The sequence below is a fragment of the Thamnophis sirtalis genome, unplaced genomic scaffold (genome assembly GCF_051295495.1).
Source record: "Thamnophis sirtalis isolate CommonGarterSnake01/CBP01778 unplaced genomic scaffold, rThaSir2_p1.2 scaffold_6, whole genome shotgun sequence".
Lineage (NCBI taxonomy): Eukaryota > Metazoa > Chordata > Lepidosauria > Squamata > Natricidae > Thamnophis > Thamnophis sirtalis.
The window spans coordinates 117,898,661-117,916,579 of record NW_028261386.1 but is presented as its reverse complement, the minus strand read 5'-3'; the positions used below and the strand labels follow the sequence as shown (position 1 = coordinate 117,916,579).

The following is a 17,919-nucleotide window of genomic DNA, read 5'->3' as shown; positions in this document are numbered from 1 at the left end:
GGAATTTCTGAGTTCAGAAATAAAGCTAAATTTCCTTCAGATCAGATTCAACTTCTGATGACTTCACAAACACATTCATGTAATTTTCTCAGCAGCAATATAAACCAGCTTGTCATTGCCTTCTTCCAGGCTGTTTTTCAATTTTCCAGACTATCCCACAATCTTGGTATTTCCTAGCACTTTCCCATCCAAATGCTAGTTGGGTTCAATCCTGTTTAGCTTTCCAGGATTAGCTGAGGCCAAATAGCAACTGTCACCTAGCTGAGCTTGGGCCAAAACCTGAATGCACAAGTGGGAGAGATGCAAACTTGGAAAAATTAACCATTTTTCATCAGGCCATTCATTTGCATCCAAATTCACAAAACGTAGACTTACAACATATTTAGCCCAGACAATTTTTCTCACTTTGTAGATTTTGTTCAGTTGATGTTAAAAGATTAATTCTTTGACAGCGGTAACGGATTTAGAAACTTAGCAGGATATTCTGATCTCAGCAGCATGTGACTTTTTCTGTGGAATGGTGATGATATGTCTAAGTTATTATTATTCTCTAAACTGAAGGTAATTTGAGTACCTTCCTCCACATGGTCTCCACATGTGGTTCAGTGCATGCTTCTTTCATATGAGCTGAGAGACAGAATACATTCTCGAGGTTATTGAAAAAGTTGGCAGAATTCAGACTGATCATGCTGCAATCTAAATCTAACACAGGCTGTTAAGCCATTCGCAAGACTGGTTCAAGAAGGGGTGTTACAACAAACCCATCAGAGGGATTCCTGACAAATCCCTTCTGGGGTGATCATATGTTGCCTTCAAGTACAAATACCGTAGTCCTTGACACAACCCTTCATTTAGTAACCATTCGAAGTTACAACAACATTGGAAAAAGTGACTTATGACCATTTTTCACACTTACGAACTTTGCAGCGTATTTTTATGATATTATTATATTATTCAGTAGCAATAGCATTTAGACTTATAATCCCTATTAGCATTTTACAACACTCTCCGGGCAGTTTACAATGTAAGCTTTATTTGCTTATTTCCCTCAACAATCTGGCTCCTCCTTTTACTGACCTTGGATGGATGGAAGGCTGAATCACTCTTGAGCCCCCAGGATCAAACTCCAGACTGTGGGCAGAGTTTGCCTGCAGTACTGCATTCTAATCATTGCATCACAGAGTAGAAATGACCTTGAAGCTTCCCTGGATCATAGTAAAGGACACGACCTGTGAGGGATAAAAGAATGACTTGGGAAGGACAGATTTGACACCCAGATGCCAGATAAATTTGCACCTAGCAAGGTGAAACACTAATAATGAGCTACTAGGGAAGAGGCAGAGGTGGGTTCCTACCAGTTCGCACCTCTTTGGTAGAACCGGTTCATCAAATCTACCGAACCAGTTAGAAGAGGTTTCACCAGTGGACCCGGAAAGCAGGCCACACCTACAGAAGAGGTTCCAAAAAATTTTGAAACCCACCACTGGCAAGGATCTTGTAACTTGACAGCTTTAAGACTTGCATGCTTCAATGCCAGAGTTTCTGAATAGCTACTTGGACCAAACTAAGTACTAATTCATAATTTCATATCCAGTCACATGGGTGGCAAGCCACTCCCATCCGGTCACATGGGTGGCAAGCCACTCCCGCAAAGGAGGCCACGCCCACAGAGTAGGTTCCAACAATTTTTGAAACCCACCACTGGGAAGAGGGAATACAGATGGGAAAAAAAGGATAAAGTTGAAGAACAGCAGCTCATTTGCCATGAACATTTACATATGTCTATGGAGATTCTCAGTCATCCAGATTGTGGTTGTCCCAAAGGTTCTTTTTCAAAATGCAACTGGAATTTGTTTTTCCTTGAAGTTGTTTCACTTCTCTTCTCAGAAGCTTCTTCAATTTATTCCTCGATTAACCTGATAGCCTTATTTTAAGATTTTGGGGAAAAAGAACTCTCTTCTGAAGTCTGCAATTTGACCTTGCCTATCTGAGAATGACAGAAGCAGGAAATCCTCCTTCTTCCTTCTATTAAGAAGAGAGCCAGTGGCAGAATGAATGTTTAATTTTAATTTTATTTATTTTGCCAAGCATGTATAGCAGTTAGCAGTTAGACTTATATACCGCTTTATAGGGCTTTCAGCCCTCTCTAAGCGGTTTACAGAGTCAGCATATTGCCCCCAACAACAATCCGGGTCCTCATTTTACCCACTTCGGAAGAATGGAAGGCTGAGTCAACCCTGAGCCAGTGAGATTTGAACAGCCGAACTGCAGAACTGCAGTCAGCTGAAGTAGCTTGCAGTGCTGCATTTAACCACTGCGCCACCTTGGCCCTATAGGATAACAGATGTAAGTATAAACATGCTTATGAATACAGGAAATGGATGTGAATAAGTGGGGACAGTAGGACAGGGATGGTAGGCAAGTTGGCGCACTTATCAGAGGTGGGTTCTTACCAGTTCGCACCAGTTTGGTAGAACCGGTTCGTCAAATCTACCGAACTGGTTAGAAGAGGTTCCACCAGTGGACCCGGAAAGCAGGCCACACCTACAGAAGAGGTTCCAAAAATTTTTGAAACCCACGACTGACACACACACACACACACACACACACACACACACACACACACACACAGAGAGAGAGAGAGAGAGAGAAAGAGAAAGAGAAAGAAAAGAAGAAAGAAAGAAATAAAAAAGAAAAAAAGAAAGAAAAAGTGAGAGAGATGAAAGAAAAAAAGGAAAAAGGGACAGAGAGACAAAAGGAAGGAGAGAGAGAGAGAGAGAGAGAGAGAGAGAGAGAGAGAGAACACAAAGCCGGCAAGCCACTCCCACCAGGTCACATGGCCAGTAAGCCACTCCCACAAAGGAGGCCACACCCACAGAGTAGGTTCAAATTTTTTTTGAAACCCACCACTGGCACTTATGCATGCTTATGTGCTACCCTTCACCTTGTCGTCAAGAAGCCAGCTATGCAGTAGCTTTCCCCCTTCTCAGTTGAGGACAGGAAAGAGCAGACATAATCTGCTAATATTAATGACCAGCTCTGGAGGGCTGTAACTGAGAAAGTTACACTTGTGAGCTGTACCGCTGCCATTGACCCTTTGTAGGTCTCTCTGCAAAGAAACATGGAGAAATAAATCCTAGTTCCGTCCCTTCAGCTGCCTTCAGTCCTGTTCCATCTACATTCTGTTGTTGTGTCCTGTCCTTTTATCATCTGTTTACTGTTATCTGGGTAGGTGCCCTGATCCAGTTCTGAGTCATAGTAGAAAACTTGGAAAGAACAATCAGATGGCAAAATGCATCTTTACTGATGGCAGCAGTTCCATCCATTCCATTCAGGAGGGACAGCTACCTCCTTCTAGCTGCCAACTCTGCCATCTGGCGCAAAGACATCTAAAGAAGCTATTTTAGCTTCCTTCATACTCTGGTCCATGCCTCATCTGAACTGCTCTGTTCTGCCTAAACTCCTATGCTAATAAAGCTCAAAACAATAGTATCAAATGCAACTCTTGGATCTGTTTAATAGGAAAGAAACTAAATGTGCTCTGTTGCTATAAAACATTATGCAACTTTAAAAACTAACCTATCTTTATGAGGAAACAATATTCCGATTATCAGCTGCCAAGGCAATGCTATCTGTTCTGTAATCTTTGCAACCGCACAATGCAAGCTTAAGCACTTTTTACTCAAAAGTCTCAAGTTGCTTGGGCTTTCTTCCCCTTTGTGGTTCTTCTGTTGACTTTACAGTTTTGTGGTTAAATTATTTAAATTCCATTTTTATTTTGGGGGGATCATGATCATTATAACGTAAGATGGGTAATATAGTATGAAAAAAATGCTCTACATGGGGCTGCCCTTGAAGAGTATCCGGCGACTTCAGCTTGTCCAGAATGCAGCCGCGCGAGCGATCGTGGGTGCACCTCGTTTCACCCACGTAACACCTATCCTCCGCGAGCTGCACTGGCTGCCTGTTGATCTCCGGGTGCGCTTCAAGGTGCTAGTTGTCACCTACAAAGCCCTTCATGGTATTGGATCTGGGTACTTGAGAGACCGCCTACTGCCAATTACCTCCTCTAGACCAATACGATCCCATAGATTAGGCCTCCTCCGAATTCCATCAGCTGGCCAATGTCGCTTGGCAACTACCCGGAGGAGAGCCTTCTCGGTGGCTGCTCCGACCCTCTGGAACGAACTCCCCGTGGAGATTCGTATCCTCACCACCCTCCAGACCTTCCGCATTGCCCTTAAAGCCTGGCTGTTCCGACAGGCCTGGGGCTAAAGACTTCAACCCCACTCGAATGGTATGACTGCTGTGCTTTTTTAACGGTGTATTGTCTTTATGTCTGTAACTTGTCTGTTCTTCCCTTCCCCTTGAATTGTGAGCTGCCCTGAGTCCCCCCAGGGAAAATGGCAGCATACAAATAAAGTAAACTAAACTAAACTAAACTAAAATGAAGAGTAAAGGGACAATCTCAAGAAAACACTGGCATATGTTTGGCACGGGAATTCCTTATCGTGTCTTTTAGAAAATGAAGGCTTGTTGCTGCTTTGTTTAGGACTTCTGGAGCATTAGTATTACATCCTGTAATCACATGAGGTTAATACCTTAGTAGGATGAGGGAAGAAGTCTAGGTACCTTTCATTGAGAAATGAATTTTGTTTAACAAGTTTTGCTTCTTAGAGAAAAAAACATTTAATTATATAATTATATAATTTAACTAGCTAGATACCTGTGCTTTGCGATGAAACTATGTGATTGGGCAATGGAGGAGAAATCCAGTTTACTCCAGTTCAATCTGTTGGCTCAGTGGTGGTCAGTGATTGAAACACATAAGGGAATATCGCTCCTGAGTCTGGAAACAGTTCCATAGATGGAAGGCATAGACATTTTGATGAAGTACCAACGTTTAGTACTGTAAAGGAACCCCAGACCGCTCCTGAGTGATGGAGTGGAACGTTTGCCAGTTTGAACTGAAGTAACGGAATGTGAGGCAACTTGGAAGTTGGAACAGAGTTCTTTTCAGGTGGGGAGGGAAAGTAGAACTCCTTAGCATCAGAACGTGTTAATTACTGTATAAGAAATATTAATGATCTGATGGTCATTTCAAAAAATCCTTTCTTAGCAAGCACCTAGAAGTCAAGAGGAACATACGAGCCAAATGTCAAGTTTGTAGGCTTAGCGGTTCTGGAGATTTTGTGATCTCATGTGAATGGCATTTCGCTTTTATATATATAGATTATATAAAATTACAAGTTCATGTCAGCATCTTGGACTCCATTTGGATACTTTGCTTTGGATGAAAGACTCCATATCATATCCTCACTGAGCCAAGAGGAAATGGGAAATCACAGCACTCAGAACCCTGCTGCATTCATGCAAATTCTACCAAAGCCCATCCATGCAGCTGATCTATTTTTTTTTAAAGCCTTGATCATTTACCTCAATGGAGATGCATGAACTGTGGAAAGAACAGGTTCTTTTATATGTCTAAACAATAACTCTTCACTTTCAGAATGGCAAATTAACTGTGTGTATATCAAAACGCAGTTCTACTTCTAAATTGGGGCTCAAAGCCTAATGGTTTCATTTAGATTTTGAGCATCTTAGAATCAGTTCCTGATACGATTGCTCTCACACAGTCATCTGGTTTGAGGAGCTGAGTTGATTTATTCTTGACTATGCTCGGGCTTATTAGAAGCTGCAGCAAATCTGGTATTTTCTTTTGAATTGTTATGTCTTTGCACATCTTGCTGGCAATCTGTTTTCTTTTTGGCAAGAAGCATGCTTCACCCTGTTTTCTAACTCCTGGGCTCAAGCCATCTATTATTTCCTCTTTACCCCCTCCTGGAACTCCAGGGTGTGTTTCTGGAAGTCGTCTCCTCCAGTTTGTGTTGCTCAGAATCTACTGCCTTGCGCTTCCAGTTCAACCACTGGAGCAACATACAATCGTAGTCATCGCAGACTGGAATCTTGTCAGCTTGTAAAATGGCTGCCATGCTATCATTAGAGCTTCAGAATTCAGGGTGGCTTTAAAATACAACAGAGGAATGACAGCAGGGAGCTGAGAAGTCTTGGGAGGATTGCAGTATTTTTGTTTACACTTTGTTTCACTAACCTCCCCTATAGAGCTTCCCATCGTAGCATCCTCTGAGTTTCTGTTCCAAACCACAGGCAAATGCACACAAATACATACACTGAGAAACATCTCTGTGTGTGCTAGCAATTTACTTGGTTTCCTTTTGTTGTGGTGTGAAGGGAAGAGATTTTCCTTGTTACTCCACGGTAGCCCATAGGGCTGGACATTGATTGGATGGTATTCTTTGCTGTCTTCTATATTTCGGTGGAAGAGAAAGAAAGTGACTTGTGATTGGCTGAACCGTCTTCTTTCCATGATCTCTGATGTTTGAAGATCAACCAAAGTGAAGACAATTGTGGGTTAGTTTTGATTTGACTTGGGAGAGACTGGGGAACAGTGTTGATGCTGATGCTGTGGAAGCATCTTTGGAGGAACACATGGTTATTTCTCTTTTGTAATATTACCATTATTCCTCTTCTTTACAAAGGCTGACAAGAAAATATCTGATTCACTTCAATAGGTCGCTTTTTAAAAGCTTTAAATAATAGGTGAGGAGACAAATTTTCTTTTATACTACATTATTCATGGATCTTTTGTGTCCTAAAATAAAAACATTAAAACGGTTGGTTTTTAAAGGCTTTTTGACTCCAAGTTAATTGTTTCCTGTTAATGTGAACAGAAACAAACATATTAAATCTAGACTGTTGAAACATATAATCCTCCCACAAAAAAACAAAACCCTTATTCATCTTTTGGAAGTAAACGAGGTTTGCAAAGCAGCTTTTATTTCATAATTCCAGAAGGGCCCAAACATTTACAGCTCTTTCGGTCAAATTCCTCTATAACCTCACTCCTGATGAACACATCTCTCATCTTCCCCAGATGATTTTCATTGTATAAAACATTCACATCCAATAAACTACACAAAATATAGTATGAGAAAGAAAAAGGGACAGGAAATGACTTTCTTGCATGGTTTTTTTACATGGTTTTCACATGCCTTGGGTTGCTATGTTATAAATTTCGAACACATAAATATACTATATAGCCATGACGACGAACCTATGGCACACGTGCCACACAGGTGGCATGTAGAGTCATTGTCCCAACCAGCTCCACCATGCATGTGTGCACCTCCCGCTGGCCAGCTGGTCTTCGGGTCTCTGCTGCACATGCGCAGGGTGCATGCGGGGTCACAAGTGTGCGTATGCATGCATGGGGGTGGGACAATTTAGTTTAATTATTAAACTTTGGAGTGACATGGATTTTTCTTTGCAAATATATATTTTTCAAGATTGCAACCACATGTCAGGGACCAATTTAAAACATTTAAATGAAAGCTCCATGTCTTGTTAGCAAATGAGGATTGTATATGTACTTCTATTTGTTTGTTGGGATTTCTTGCAAATTTTAAAGAATTTAATTGCTAATCACCTAATTTCCCCACTTAGTTGTAAGCTATCAATGTTGCTGAAGTTACTGGTTGGAACAGTAAAGGGACAAATTTAAAAATGTGAATTTAGACAAGTGATTCCTCTAACTGTCGTCTTGACTACAGTTCTTCAAAGCTAAACATTGGGAGGTAAGCTGACTCTTTTCATTGGTTTTCCAAGGTTGGTGATGTGCAGGTCAATGGTCAATAGAGTGGCCAATAGAGTGGTCAATAGAGTGGCCAATAGAGTGGCCAATAGAGTGGCCAATAGAGTGGTCAATAGAGTGGCCAATAGAGTGGTCAATAGAGTGGCCAATAGAGTGGCCAATAGAGTGGCCAATAGAGTGGCCAATAGAGTGGTCAATAGAGTGGCCAATAGAGTGGTCAATAGAGTGGTCAATAGAGTGGCCAATAGAGTGGCCAATAGAGTGGTCAATAGAGTGGCCAATAGAGTGGCCAATAGAGTGGTCAATAGAGTGGCCAATAGAGTGGCCAATAGAGTGGTAAATAGAGTGGCCAATAGAGTGGCCAATAGAGTGGCCAATAGAGTGGCCAATAGAGTGGCCAATAGAGTGGCCAAGAGTGGTCAATAGAGTGGCCAATAGAGTGGCCAATAGAGTGGTCAATAGAGTGGTCAATAGAGTGGTCAATGCCTGAAATGCTCTACCTGACTCCATTGTTACTTCCTCAAACCCCCATAGCTTCAACCTTAAGTTGTCTACTGGGGATCTCACACCATTCCAAAGAGGTCTGTAAGGGGGTGTGCATAAGTGCACCAGCGTGCCTACTGTCCCTGTCCTATTGTCTCCATTTATTTGTACTAATTTCATGTGGTCATATCCATGTTTATACTTATACCTGTTATCTCGTACATAGGAGCCGAGGTGGTGCAGTGGTTAGGGTGCAGTACTGCAGGCCACTTCAGCTGACTGTTATCTGCAGTTCAGCGGTTCAAATCTCACTGGCTCAAGGTTGACTCAGCCTTCCATCCTTCCGAGGTGGGTGAAATGAGGATCCCCCACAGACTGTGGGGGCAATTTGCTGACTAAATTTGCTAAAAATCTGTAAACCGCTTAGCGAGGGCTGAAAGCCGTATGAAGCGGTATATAAGTCAAATAAATAAATAAATAAATAAATAAATAATAAATAAATAAATAAATAAATAATAAATAAATAAATAAATAAATAAATAAATAAATAAATGTTTGACAAACTAAATAAAATAAATAAATAAATGAAACATAAATCTATGTCTACTGAGAAAACTCCATCTATAACAGTAAACCACTTCATATTACATTTGTTGCTTAGCCTTTCTTTCTTTCTTTTTAAAACATTTCTTGGTCCAACCAATACCTCCGGAATTCCATGGTGATCCCCTTGGCCTGTCCTAATCAAGGCAAACTATACTTAGTTTCTGACATCAGCCACAGTCACCTAGGAATTGCCACTTGCTGAGGTGTTGAATTAAGATAGCTAATGATAGAAGTATTGGAATGTGTACAATTAGTATATTAGATAACTTTGCTTTATTATTTTATTATTATAGCTCAGGGGTGTCAAACTCGATTTCATTGAGGGCTGCGTCAGGGTTATGTTGGACCTTGGAGGGGTTGGGGGGGGACATGGCTTGGGTGGTGGTGGACATCTCTGTTTTTGGCTGCGATGGCTTCCTGCAACCCTCTGCCACCATAAATGGAGCTTGGCAGAGCAGCCCGTGGCCCTTGCAAGCTCCATTTTCAGCTGCAGTGGCCTCCTGCAACCAGTGCCGGATTTAGATGAAAAGAGGCCCTAGGCTATTCCACTTATGAGGCCCTTTCACGTCCCATTTTTAAGTTTGTAAATTACATGAGAGACAATAAAATACATCATTACTGTGATATATGTCAATATATATCAATATATATAGCTGGCCTCCCGACGGAGGGCAGCTCTGCTCTGCAGCAAAGGCATCGAGGCCAGCCGCCTCTCCTGCTGCACTCAGCTCACCGGCTTGGCCCCTTCACCCTCACCTGCCTGGCTGCTGGTGGGCTCCGCGTCAACGGGGCTGCTACTGGAAGCGGCCGCACCTCTTGCCCGACCGCCGGTGCCGGGAATGTGGGCGGGCTCCCCAACTGCCGTGGCACTGGAACGATCTTAACCAATACATTTTTATGTTTGTTTATTAGTCATATGCGTAGAATTTCTCCTTATTTTCGGTTCAGTGTTTTAGTGTTCACTGTTTTTAGAATAGTGTAATTTTAATTTTGCTAACAATTTGAATGTAGGCCCCTCTTGATCTTGAGGCCCTAGGCTGAAGCCTAGCTAGCCTATAGGAAAATCCGGCCCTGCCTGCAACCTTCTGCCAGTGAAAATGGCGCTCGGGAGGACCACATGCAGCCCTCGTGAGCTCTTTTTCACAGACAGAGGCACCATGAACCAGTCCTTTGCTGTTTCCAGGATGGTCAGATCTAAGCACCCCGCGGGCCGGATCCGGCCCCCGGGCCTTGAATTTGACATCCCTTCTGTAGCTCATTGGCTCCAGTGGTTACATTCCAGACACAAATATAGTGATTGTTTCAAATACTGGACTATTATTATTTTTGGTCAGTTCTAGGATAAGTCATCCCACTCCAAATTCTGTCAGTGATTTATATGACATTTATATGTGGTTCTCCAGATAGTGTTGAATTATAGCTGCCAGCATCTTTGCCAAGGGGCAAAACCACATCTGAAGGGCCACAGATACTCAATCTCTTTTATCCTGTACAGTGTTTTTAAGGAAAACTATACTATTCTTTGTAGCTTGTTTGGTAGTGAAATGTAATTTTGGGTAAGATTTGTAGTAGTCTGGACCTGTGAATATAACAAATGACTAGATCCTAAATATTTCCCCTTAATCAATAGCTTATGGGTCTTTTGTGGATCCTCCTTTATCCTTGTAGTTTTCATTAGTGACTATTCCTCAAATCACAGTACTTTTAAAAGAGCCACATGGTTCATATATGCCAAAGCTGTCACAATGACTTGTTGCCTTTGGCTAACCAGCTTGGTTGCAGTAACAGATGTGTAAAAAAGGATCTTTGATACATATTTGAAAGATTAAATCTTATTTTTTTAATAACCATCCTCTTCAAAATAACATCTAGAATTCCAACTGAATGCTTTATGCTATGATAAAAAAATAATATATTTATAACAAGAATAGGTCAATGTTTTCCTATTATGAGAAGGATAAAATAACTAAAAATCAATAAATCTACACGTCATAAATGTAACTTCAATCTGCAACTTTGGGAAAATTATTAGCAGAACCTCATGATGCCTGGATGTTATAGCTTGTAAATTTCTTCATACATGTGTGTGTAGTTATGTACATACTTGCTATTCAGCCTCCTGCTAGAATTCTGTGAACACACTCCATAGAATGTGCATTTGATTCTCCTTTCATTTTATAGACGACAGACAGACAGATAGACAGACAGTCAGACAGACAACAGGAATCTTCTGAATACACGGCTTTCTGGAATTATGCCTCTCTTCCCAAATAGCTATTGGTAGAGAAGAACAATTTACCAATTCCCAAATTGTTCATATGTTCCTAGACGGGATTATGGTTGATTAAAATCAAGACAGAGGAGGAATGCCTGTTTGCATGCCATGTTTTTGGCACCCCAATTGTGGATGGTGGTGGTCCTGTGATGATTTTCCATAACCGACCCCAGTCGTAGCGTTATGTTCTCCCTCTCCCAAGTGAGTATGAGCCACCCAGAAGCTTGCAGGAAAGGATCAAAAGCAGCTCTGTGTTTCTGTTTCTGGGTCAGAGCCTTCTTCTGACTGCTGGATATAAAGGTAAAGGTTTCCCCTCTCCAGGTATATCTCACATTAGGGGGTGGTGCTCATCTCCATTTCCTAGCTGAGGGAGCCAGCATTGTCTGAAGACATTTCTCTTGTCATGTGGCCAGCATGACTATATAATAAGATGTTAGCTCTGTTAATTTCCTACCAAAGTCGTACCTGCACTATTTATCTACTCACATTTGTATGCTTTTGAACTGCTCAGTTGGCAGGATCTGGGGCAAGTAACAGGAGCTCATCCCATTGCATGATGCTTGGCTCAACATTTTTAATTCCTGGCTGCTGGAAATGGTATTTGTCTGCATGACACCAGACTGGTCAAGCAGTTGTTCTCTCTTGCCTAGAAGCTTAACAAAATAACAAAAAACTGAACACAAAATGGATGCTCATGAATCCTCTTATGCTAATATATAAAGGTAAAGATAAAGGTAAAGGTTCCCCTCGCACATATGTGCTAAACGTTCCTGACTCTAGGGGGCAGTGCTCATCTTTGTTTCAAAGCTGAAAAGCCAGTGCTGTCCGAGGATATCTCTGTAGTCATGTGGCCAGCATGACTAAATGCTGAAGGTGCACGAAACGCTGTTACCTTCTCACCAAAGTGGTCTCTATTTTTCTACTTGCATTTTTTACATGCTTTCAAACTGCTAGGTTGACAGAAGCTGGGACAAGTAACAGGAGCTCAATCCATTAACCCGGCACTAGGGATTCGAACTGTAGAACCTTAAGCCTGGTGAGATTCGAACTGCCAAATTGCAGTCAGCCAACAGTCTGTAGAAGTATCCTGCAGTTCTGCATTCTAACTGCTGTGCCACCATGGCTCTTAAGCAATATATTAAATTAGCTCTTAAGCAATATATTAAATTAGTTACTCTTAGGGACATACGCTTTTATCAGACTCTTAAAGTGATTATTTGGTGATGCAGTCAGTTCCCCCAAATAAAACAAATTGGACAAAACAGGGATGCCTGAGGTTTTGAAAGTTAATCTAACCGTCGGCCAAACTATGTCAGCTGGCGGGCCCTCGGAGGAGAGCCTTCTTGGTGGCTGCTCTGACTCTTTGGAACCAGCTCCACCCGGAAATCCGGACCATACCCACTCTGATGGCCTTCAGGAAACCCGTAAAAACCTGGCTGTTCCAGCAGACCTGGGGCTGTTGACCTCACTGTTGAGGTCCGGCCCCGACTAGAATGAATTTATGAGGGATGACTGTTGTTTTAAATTGTATTGCTGTTATGTTTTTTATATTTTCTTGTAAGCCGCCCGGAGTCCTTTGGGGTTGGGCGACATATAAAAGCTTTAAATAAATAAATAAATAAAATAAATCTAAAGAATTCTGAGTAGTATGCTTTCTTTCACTTATAATGCTACTTTTCAAGACTTTTAATATTTTTAGAAGTGTAATTTATTTTACCTGGAGAGACTTAAACAACCTTGGAGACATTATTTAAAAAAAAGTTATATTTAACTAGCCACTGTATTTATTTTTATACTGAAACCATCTGATGCAAGAGGAAATTTCTGTCCCAAGCTAAGTATTCTATAATTGTTAGATTTAGTAAGCAAACTGCAGTTTACATATAAAGAAAGTGTAAATTTTGGGAACATTAGCTTAATCATTTTATATTTCCTCTTTTTTTTAAACAAAGGGCAAACATTAAAATAGCATAGGAATTGATGTCCTGTATGTTTTGCAGAAATAAAATACTGTCCATTAAAAGTAGGAATAAATTACTTTTCATTGGTTGCATTTGAATCGGTTAGCATCCACTGCATTTAGAATAGTCCCTTTTTGGGTGGATTAGACTGTTAGCAATTTTCTCTCTTAATTTCTTTTGAATTAAACTCTGACTGTAGAGGCATCGTTGATGGGTTTTGGAAGTTTTGAATGCTTTGCTCATAATCTACATATATCTTAAATATTTTTTTAAAGCATCATTGGAATGCTCTCTGCCAAACTTCAGATTTTTTAACTTCAATTGTTATTTTTACTTGTACGTTTTAAATTGTTTTTCATTCTGATTTTAATGTATGCTTTTTTAATGTATTTATATGGTTTTATTGTGGTGCAGCACAATAAAGAGTGCCCAGAGTCACTTAAGTAAGAAGGGTGGTATGAAAACTTAATAAATAGCATAATAAATAAATAAAATAATTAATAAAGTTTTAAAATAAAACTTAATAATTAGCATAATTAATAAATAAAATAAATTTTCAGATATACAGTAATAAAAAAAAAAGGATCATCTCAAAGTTGTGTGAAAATGGTCAACAGTTTAGATTAGAATCATGATCTAGGAAGTGAATAGCATTCTCAGGACCTTGATTCTTCTCTCAAATATAGTGTGTTGTATAAGAAACATATTTTAAAAAATAAATAAATTGCAGATATAAAATCCTTGTGTTCCTTCCAAAGAAGCATGCATAAGATTTCAGATGCATTGATGTATTTTGAAGTTTGCTCCATAATTATAAGCACTTTCTTACTCTTACAGCTCTGTAACTATTACGTAGAAGCTGATTGACACATTGTGCACACTTTATCCTTTTAAAACAGAGTCATTCAGGATGTCAAATTATCCATTCATTCAGTCAGTGAACTGAACTTTTCCAATGAGATTAGGAGGAGACTCTTAGATGCTATATTTTGCTAAGTGTTATTTTGTCTTTGTTTTTGCACTGAAGGCAGACTGACTAATGAGATTTTTTTAAAAAAAATATCAAGTTAGTAGTTGAGATCCAATCTAAGCTCAGACACCAGTTTTTTTCCGACAACTTGGGGAATCTCTGTTTTTCAGTTCTGTCTTTGTAAGGGGAAAATTCCTCACTGTGGCTGAAATCTTATGCATGCATAGAACACAAGAAGGACATAACTTGGATACCAGCTCCTGAATTAAATATGGTATAATCATGGTATGTAAGAATGACCCTGGGGGAGAGAAGGGACAGCAAGCCATTGACTGGACAACCAGCGTATAAAAGAAGTGTCAACACACAGGAGAGGGGATGGGGTGTGTGTAGGAAGCATTTCAATAGGCCCCCTCCCTAGTTTCCCAGAGAGTAAAAGGAAAGGGGAGAGAGGTGGCGCAGTGGTTAGGGTGCAGTACTGCAGGCCACTTCAGCTGACTGTTATCTGAAGTTCAGTGGTTCTAATCTCACCGGCTCAAGGTTGACTCAGCCTTCCATCCTTCCGAGATGGGTGAAATGAGGACCCAGACTGTGGGGGCGATATGCTGACTCTGTAAACCGCTTAGAGAGGGCTGAAAGCCCTATGAAGCGGTATATAAGTCTAACTGCTATTGCTATTGCTAAATACTTTCAGGCTTGCAAGATTCTGTTAATGTAATCTAATACAGGTAGAGCAAGAACTTTTGATTGTGCTTCTTGTCTGGACCACTTCACAAGGCCAACTTATTCATAGAAGAAAACTGGTTATAAACATACAATTAAAAAAAAATATTGCTCTTATTTTCTCTAACTTTTATGCTGCAATCTGCCAGGTCCCAAGAAAGATACCTGGAATTGCTTCTTAGCAGTTTTTCTTTTATCATTAAGGTAAAAGTAAAGGTTTCCCTCGCATATATGTGCTAGTCGTGCCCGACTCTAGGGGGTGGTGCTCATCTCTGTTTCAAAGCTGAAGGGCCAGCGCTGTCCGAAGATGTCTCCATGGTCATGTGGCCGGCGTGACTAAATGCCAAAGGCACACAGAATCCTGTTAGCTTCCCACCAAAGGTGGTTCCTATTTTTCTACTTGCATTTTATTAATGCTGGTACCCACCTATTAATATAGTCAGCTATAAACAGAAATCTTGCCAAAGCTAAAGCGACTATTTGCTATCACTGTGGACAGATTTTGGGAATTGCTAGGGTGGAGCCTTTTTAAGTCTCTTTTTCCCCAGTCAGACTATGCAAGCTTTGCTGCCTCTTTGCCCTCTGGAATGCATCTCCTCTCTCCTGGAAATCCAGACTATTTTCCACCACACAATCCTACATAGACAACTGATAATAAGCCTAATTGAACTCTTCTGAGTGCAACATTTATTTATTTATTTATTTATTTATTTATTTATTTATTTATTTAATTTATATCCTATTATTCCTTGTAATGTAGCAGCAGATTGAGGTATTGTTTATCAATCTACTTACGAAAGACCAGGACTCGAGACCACGAAGGTGCAAGAGAAACAGGTTTATTGATGCATCGAGTTCAGCGTGTTCGCTACGCCCTGGGCAGCGATTTTATACCTTTAATCAAACTTCGTCAATCAAGAGGCGTTACAATAGGCGTATTCTGCTTAGGACAGGGAAGTGCATTTTGGAAAAGTACAGAAACAGAAGTGAATCTAAAGAGTCTTAATAACAGGATGAGAAAAATGCTGAGGCGATTCCTATATAAGTGTGATATTGCTGTTTTCAGTATCTTACACCCATATTCATTTCCTGTGCCATCCTTGTGCAGTTACTTGCGACATGTTCCACTAATATTTGTAATGCTGATGAGGAAGATTGAAATAAAGTGCATTAAAGCTAAAGGTCAAGCTAATATGAAGTTTATAGTCTTTGGCATATTAAAGGCCATTTAGCCTGGTCGACCCCTGGTAGGTTTTACCTGTGTACCCCCTCCTGCCTCAATAATAAAGGACTCAAGGCGATGAGTTACAACCCTGTAAGATGAGCTGAACTGAGAGAGAGTCACTTAGCTCGCTTTCATGTCTAAGGTGGGATTTGAACTCCTGGTCACCCAGTTTCTAAGTTGGCGTCTTAACCACTAGACCAAACTGGATCTCTCCCTCTACATAGATTGTCCACTAGGGTAAAGATCCTGCAAGCATTGAAAGGTTTCAATCCTGGGCAGTCTAAAGTAGAAGGAGCAAGCAAAGATGAATGAAGCATCGCTTCATCAATATAGTTGTACAAACAAGATTTTTTTTTTAAGAACATTTTTGCATAATCCACCATATTTTTTATCCAAAATGCTTTAACCTTTTTGCAAGTCCACCATATGTGAAAGTAAGTAGCATCAACACAATCACATCTCCAGCATTTAGGCTGTAAGTTCGGATACATAGGAGCCAATTTTTTAGGATCTAAATGCCATCTATAATAGCAGTAGACTTAGACTTATATACCGCTTCATAGGGCTTTCAGCCCTCTCTAAGCGGTTTACAGAGAGTCAGCATATTGCCCCCAACAATCTGGGTCCTCATTTTACCCACCTCGGAAGGATGGAAGGCTGAGTCAACCCTGAGCCGGTGAGATTTGAACCGCTGAACTTCTGATCTAGCAGTAGCCTGCAGTGCTGCATTTAACCACTGCGCCACCTTGGCTCTATAAAACATCTTATAAAAGTTTTCTCTAAAAATATGGAACGCTTCACAAATTTGCGTGTCATCCTTGTGCAGGGGGCCATGCTAATCTTCTCTGTATCGTAATAGTTGTACAAACAAGATTTGAGGGCAAATAAGATCTGACTGCAAGATTATGTACAGTTGTTTAGGTCCAGGTACAGAAAGAGTCAGAAAGGCAGAAGAAAAGGTGGATTGACAAATTCTAAAGAAAATGCATCAGAAAAAAGAAGAAGAAAAATTAAAGGCTGAGATATAGGAGTTGGAGAAACATGTAAAAAAAGAAGAATTTGTGTTAAGATGAAAAGGAGACTAAGAGGAGAACGTATTTGCATACTGCATTCTACCCACGGAATCCCCTTGGAACTATCTCTGTTTGATATATTTTTCACATTGCATCTTTGAGACTTGGAGAAATTTGCCACTGTCAGGTTATTAAAACTTTCCATGAAGCCTCTCAACATTCCAGCAGTGAGCTGAAGATCCTTGATGAGATGATTATCCTGTATCTTTCCCAGGAAACAGAGTGAATGTTCTAAAAAGAAGAACTGATACTGCTAGGAATTGATACTGATATCCATAAAGAAAACATTCCCTGACTTGTGATGGGGCCAAACTCTTTGAATGCTCTTTCCTAGGAATACCAGACAATATGGTGCAACTGCTTTTATGTCCTATTTATGGGATTCTTTTAGGCAGCTGTTGGACACTGAAGAGAGCAGAATGCCAGGATTATATAAGGCTTTGATCTGATTTGGCAGGACTGTTCGTGATTTGTTGTTGTTAATCTTTAGATCCACTTGGTTTCCCTAGAGTATGGTGACTTCTTTCCCATAATCTTTTCAGAGCCGAGATAAGGCCCCCTTGGACATTTATGGTGAAACAGATGGCAGTTAGAGTCTACTCATAGTCATGGTCTCCACTCATTTTCTTTCTTTCTTGTGAGATAATCTTTTCTTCTTCATCTCATTACCAACCATCTGACTTGATGGAGTTTGATAGTTTATCAGCCCCCAGGCTCGCACTGTTAACACAGCCGATCTGTACAGAGACCTTGAGAACGATGGTAGCATATTCACAACAGGAGGAAACTGCCAACAGAAACAGTTCCTGAATTTGTTCCCAAACAGGATGATTAAAAGAAAAAAAAAGAAAAAGAATTTCATTCAGACCACACACAAATCTTCTGGCTTGCATGTGGAGCCTCTAAGCATATACTTGCTTTACCCTTGCTG

At 40.5% G+C, this 17,919-nt stretch overlaps 1 non-coding gene across 1 annotated transcript; it reads right to left on the bottom strand.

Annotated features, from left to right (window-relative positions):
• Nucleotides 1-16,696: 16,696 nt before the first annotated feature.
• LOC148045171 (U6 spliceosomal RNA) lies at nt 16,697-16,803 on the bottom strand. The gene has a single exon (XR_015697202.1). It is a non-coding gene; the product is annotated as a U6 spliceosomal RNA (small nuclear RNA).
• Nucleotides 16,804-17,919: the final 1,116 nt, after the last annotated feature.